Raw genomic sequence first — 5135 nt, forward strand, 5'->3', positions numbered from 1 at the left:
CTTAATGTTTTATTTCCTTTAACTACATTAAAGATTTTTTTTCTTTGCTATTGTTTTTATGTACGTGAATATCCTGCTTGGTGTTTCTGAATTTTGTGAGTTTGTGGTTTGGACTGTTATTAATAGATTATTTGACATTTTACTATTTGATATTATTCTATAGCTCCTGTCCACATATTTTTTTTCTTTGTGTTTGCCTTTTTTCTATTGACTTTTCTTCAAGGTCATTGACTTTTAAAAAAAAATGGTGTCAAGTCTATTGAGGAGTATGTGTAAGCTATTCTTCATATCTGATTGTATTGTTATTTCTTGCATTTCCATTTGCTTCTTTTTCTTACAGTTTTCATTTCTCTATAAAATTACCCATTTGACCGTTGATGCTGTCCCTTCCCCCATGAATATCATTCACGTTTTAATCTGTGTGGTATTTTATTGTTATTTCTTATTTGCCCCACTTGTTCTCTGTTCCTGTTTTGTTTACAAAATTGAGTAGTCAAAAAGTAATATATTTTTATGTATAAATGTATGATGACTTTTCCAACACTGTATTCTGAAATAAGTATATCTCTTATTTTATTTTATTTTATTTTATTTACTTTTTACTTTATTTATAAAAAGGAAACACTAACAAAACCATAGGATAAGAGGTGGACATCTCCACACAATTCCCATCACCAGAAATATGTATCCCACCCCTTCCTATGATAGCTTTCCTATTCTTTAGCACTCTGGGAGTATGGAACCAAGGTCATTATGGCTTGCTTTTATTTTGATGTCATACAATCATACACCATGATTTCAGTTTTGTTGCACTCTCTGCCATAAAATATTTATTTAAGAAAAGGTTTTTCTTTAAGTGGTATTTTGTTTCATTTAATGGTTTCAAATTCTGATTCTACTGCTTAGTGACTAGTATATATTAAGTAGGTTAATTCTGTCTATTTAAAGTTTGTTCAGCCATATCTTATGATCTGAAATCGAGTCAATTTTATAAATAGTCCCAACTCCTAATAAATCTCTATCCTGCCACATTATCCTTCAAGTATGAAGGAGAAGTCAAGTTTTCCCAAAATATAGAAACTGAAGGAATTCACCAGCAACAACTCTGCCTTGCAAGAATTACTAAAAGGAGTCCTGTAGGAAAAGAAGCAAAGGAATGTCAACTCTAATTGAAGTAATCTGTGGTACAATAGAACTGGGAACACAAATGCAACAACAAAAGAAGCAAATATATAGGTAAAGGGAGGGCAAAATAGATAGCAATATGTCCAATGTTGATGAGTCAAAACCAACTATCAGAGACCTACCTATTAGAACATAAACTAAAATCCCAATATTCGTTTCACCCTCACTTTCCCTGAAGGAAAAGTATTGGGTGGGATGAGTAAGGAAGAGAGAGATGAATACTGGATGACCTCACATGTAGATAGAACTTTGGAGCAGAGCCATATTGCACCAAAACAAGGGACTCTGGTGAAGAAAGAAAGAAGGAGAGTTGGGGGAGAATGGTGTTGGAGTTTTAAGTTACAGAAAAAGAGTATTTTGCTGACACTTATTATTCAGAACTGAAAAACTGTACCCAAGTGTACAAGGATGCTGTAAATCATTAATCCTCCAATTAAAAAAAATCATCTATAGAAGAACAGGAGACAATTCATTCAGTAGAATGAACAAGCCTTTGGCAACATATGGCATCAGCTTCATGCAAAGCACCAGAGGAAGCATCATGAATAGTGTAGGGGTGCCACTGTGTTGTGTCTCTCCTCGTGCCCTTTTCCTATTTTCTCTATTTCTGTCTGAAATTGAGAGGAATAGCAATCTGCCTGGAGCAGAAAAATCATACCGACAAAAATCCACAGAGCAAAATAATATATATAACCGATAACTCTGTCTTTGCTTTACATATAAATCAACGGTTTTATTGGATGGTGATCAAAAAATTTTGACTTTGATTAGAAAGTGTTTCTAATTTGGGACTTTACTGAGATGATATCCAGCTAATATGAGATACTAAGTATATCTTATATATCCCATGGGCATTATAAAGAGTATAAACCCAGCCAGCAGTTGTACGTGTGAGTCTTACCTTCCATATTATATGTGTTATATTGGTCTTCATTATCCTAACTTGTTTATTTCCTCTATGTTGCTTCTCTTTCTCTATATTTTATGTTATTTCTGCTACACTAATCATGATGGCATGTTAATTATAGATAAGTACTTGTAGTTAATATTTTCCTTATAAATTGCATCCTATAACATTAGACGCTGAAATTATTTAAACAGTTAAATCCCATCTTACCTCAAATTAATATTAGAATCAGAGATATTTTCAGCCTTTTAATTTATTTTCCTAAGGAAACTTTTTGTTCATCCTACTATTTTAAAACCATTTATATCCTTATTTGTGGTGTTTCTCCTTTACACTTGAAATTGAGTTTTGCTATGAAATTCAGTTTGAATCTTTTCATTTTTAGCGGTGCATTCAGTGGTCCTAAGGATCTGTCTCATGCTTAAACAGTGCTTGGGTGGCATAGACCCAGGGACAACCCTACTACCAGACTCCTACTAACCTCCAAACTTTTTCCAGATGCAACCTGCCGAACCATCTGCTGTACCATTTTATTCTGGGACCAACCAAAACTACTTCTTGAACCTAGCTCCTTTCTGCATGAAGACCAACCATGAGCTCCCAAACATGTCAGAACTACTCCTCTGAGGTGGAGGCTGCTGTCAACCACCTGATCGATCTGCATATGCTGGCCTCCTATTCTTACCTGCCCCTTGGTTTCTATTTTAAATGTGATGAAGTGGTTCTGGAAGGCAAGAAACTTCTGCAAATTGTCCCATGAGAAACATGAGGGTTTAGAGCATCTCCGGAAGATGTGCACCCTTTTCCAGAACATGAAGAAGCTGTCTCAGGATAAAGAACATGAACCAAACCTTCTGGATTTTTATTCCCTGGGTTTTGCCAGCACAGATCCTCATCTCTGTGTCTTCCTGGAGAGACACTCCTTACACAAGGAGGTGAAAATTACCAGGAAGATGGGCTACCACGTCCACAGACTGGAGGGTCCTCAGGGTTGAATGAGCTGAGCCAGTAGGTCTTCCAAAGGCTTACCTGTAGGCACGATTAGGAAATTCCAGAGCCCAGCAGCTTTCAAGGGGCCCAACTGGTAAGTCCACTCTCTCTTCCTCTCTCTCCAGATGAAAAAAGCAGCCTAGAGGAGGAGAAATCCTACCTGTATGAGATCTTGACTCAAAAACTAAAAATGAAAAGAAAGAAATTTAATTTAACAACTGTTGGAGTGTACAAAAGGAGATTGAATTAATAAAAGGTATACTATTTTCTAAACTAGAGACATAGTAAAAATATTAGTTTATAAATTAATACTATCATCTATAATATTACTTTACAATATGTCAACATTTTTCATTGCAATATATAAATAGTCTTCTCTTTAAAACCAGATAAACTGATTTTACATCTCTTGTGAAATAATGGAAATAGTCAATATATTTTTGAGGATAAGCAATTTATTAAAATACATTACAAAGTAATACTGATTCAAATTGTGAGGCTCAGGTCATGACTAAATAGACAAATGGAGCAGAAGATACTGAAATAGCCCTAATCAATATGAAAGCATAATATATAATAAAAATGAATGTCAGATTAAGGATGTTAGAAGAGAATTTCCATCTAGAAAAAAAGTTTATATTATATGAACTACCAACAAATGACTACAATAGATTTAAAATGGGTGAAAGATGTCAATGAAAAATTAAGCTATTAGAGTTAATAAAAATGTAAAGAAACTTTCTTTTTAATTTTTAATTTGGAATGAGCTTCTCCATTATGATATTTTTAAAGTCATAAAAGTCAACAGAGAGGTCCAGGGAATTAGCATAGCTTATAGGACTTTCAAGTGAAAGCTTCCAGGGACAGCACAACAACAGAGCTGAGTAGTGCCCTGGAAATTTTTTACAACTTAGAAAAAATTACAAGGAAATATTAATAAAAATATGCATACATACATAATTTATTTATTTATTTAATGGATAAAGACAGCCAGAAATTGAGAGAGGGAAGAGGGTGATAGGGAGAGAGACAGAGACACCTGCAGCACTGCTTTACCACTCATGAAGCTTTCCCCCTGCAGGTGGGACCAAGAGATCGAACCTAGGTCTTTGTGCATTGTAACTAATGCATTCAACCAAGTACTCCACTACCCACCCTAGAATACAATTATATTATAACTATATTTAAAAGAACCACTGCATGACAAAAGTATCCTAAGAAAGGCCCAAAGGAAAAAAAAAATTCTAGGAAGGGCAGGGGACATAGGTTAGTGGATATGCAAAAATACTTTCTTTTTTTTTTAATTTATTTTTTATTTAAGAAAGGATAAATTAACAAATCATAGGATAGAAGGGGTACAACTCCACACAATTCCCACCACCCAATCTCCATATCCCACCCCCTCCCTTGATAGTTTTCCCATTCTCTATCCCTCTGGGAGTATGAACCCAGGGCTGTGTGGGTTGCAGAAGGTGGAAAGTCCGGCTTCTGTAATTGCTTCCCCACTGAACATGGGCGTTGACTGGTCGATCCATACTCCCAGTCTGCCTCTCTCTCTCCCTAGTAGGGTGGGTCTCTGGGGAAGTGGAGCTCCAGGACACATTGGTAGGGTCTTCAGTCCAGGGAAGCCTGGCCAGCATCCTGATGGCATGTGGAACCTGGTGACTGAAAAGAGAGTTAACATACGAAACCAAACAAATTGTTGATCAATCATGGACCCAAAGCTTGGAATAGTGGAGAGGAAGTGTTAGGGGGGTACTCGTTGCAAACTCTAGTGTACTTCTGCTTTCAGGTATATATTTTGCAGTAGTTTAAGGATTCCATAACACCCAACCGAAAAGAGTGTACTCCTATGTTCATAGCAGCACAATTCATAATAGCTAAAACCTGGAAGCAACCCAGGTTCCCAAAAACAGATGAGTGGCTGAGAAAGCTTTGGTATATATACGCAAAAAGACTTTCATGTCTGAAACTCCAAAGACCCGGGCTCAATCCCATACCATTGCAGCTGAGCAGTGCTCTGATCAAGGGGAAAAAAGTAGGGGGAAATGGT

The 5135-nt window shown here is 36.1% G+C and overlaps 1 pseudogene; it reads left to right on the forward strand.

The window, feature by feature from the left end:
• The first annotated feature begins 2684 nt into the window (after positions 1 to 2684).
• LOC132538689 (ferritin light chain-like) lies at positions 2685 to 3132 on the forward strand (annotated as a pseudogene).
• The last annotated feature ends 2003 nt before the right edge of the window (positions 3133 to 5135 follow it).

The sequence above is a fragment of the Erinaceus europaeus genome, chromosome 5 (assembly GCF_950295315.1).
Source record: "Erinaceus europaeus chromosome 5, mEriEur2.1, whole genome shotgun sequence".
Lineage (NCBI taxonomy): Eukaryota > Metazoa > Chordata > Mammalia > Eulipotyphla > Erinaceidae > Erinaceus > Erinaceus europaeus.